This window comes from Cyanistes caeruleus, chromosome 1 (assembly GCF_971803275.1).
Source record: "Cyanistes caeruleus chromosome 1, bCyaCae1.hap1.1, whole genome shotgun sequence".
In the NCBI taxonomy this organism is placed as follows: Eukaryota; Metazoa; Chordata; class Aves; order Passeriformes; family Paridae; genus Cyanistes; species Cyanistes caeruleus.
The window spans coordinates 20,732,742-20,733,879 of NC_141701.1; positions in this window are offsets into that span (position 1 = coordinate 20,732,742).

Genomic DNA, 1,138 nt, shown 5'->3' on the forward strand with positions numbered 1-1,138 from the left:
CTGTACGTACAAAGACGGGACAGAGAAGTGAACAGCAGAAACACCCCGACCACCCGTCCGAAGGCCGAGCTCGGCCTCCCGGCCGGCCTGCAGGCGAGAGGGCGGCTCCGGCCGGGCCGGGTGTCCCCCGCAGCCCCTCCCCGTCCCACACCGCCGCCGGGGCCGCGGCTCGGCGCAGCCGCGCTCCGGGAGCGCCGCGTTCTTCCCCCGCTCCCGCCCGGGCCCCGGAGCCGCCGCCGCTCCCAGCGCCCCGTTCCCAGCCCCGCCCTGGGAAGCGGCGCCCGCGGGCTCGGCAGCGCAGTCGGCCCGGGACCCGGGGCTCGCCGGGCGCGGCCCCGACGCCGCATCCCCGCCACGCCCGGGCCGCGCCCCCGCCGCCCCCTCACCGGGACCCGCCTCCCGGCGGCCGCCCCGCGGCAACGCTCCGAGTCGCTGCCCCCCGGGACGAGACGGGACGGGGCCCGACCCGCTGCCGGCCGCACTCACCGGCCGCTGCCCCTCCGCGATGGCCGCCCCCGGCACCTGCAGGATGTGGCGTCTGGCGGGCGGGGCGGGGCGGCCGCACCTTCCCGCCCCGGCGGGGCCGGTGGTGGCGGGCGGGGCCCGGCCGGGGCTGCCCGGGCCTCGGGAGCCGTGACCGGCCTGTGCGGCACCGGCACCGGCACCGGCACCGGCCTCGGAGCCGTCCGTGTTGGCCCAGCGCGCCTCGCATACAGGGGTGGCCCCGGCTGAGAAGGGCTCCGGGACCGTAGCGCAGACACAAACGGCGTGAAAATCCCTTCAAACAGACTCCACTCTGGGGCTTTTGTAAACATCTCTGTAATGCGCTGTGTAAATTCTGAAGGCAACGTACAAACATTCAAGTGTCGGGCCATGAACCTGTCCCGTCTCTGGAAGCGATCTCGGGGATTGTTTCCAAACTCACCTTGGCCTCTGCCAGGCGGGAGGGCTCCGCGGCAGAGGGCGGCCAGCCCCGCGCTGCCACCTGCACTGCCACCTTCACTGCCACCTGCACTGCCACCTGCACTGCCACCTGCACTGCCACCTTCACTGCCACCTGCACTGCCACCTGCACTGCCATCTGCACTGCCACCTGCACTGCCACCTGCACTGCCACCTGCACTGCCACCTTCACTGC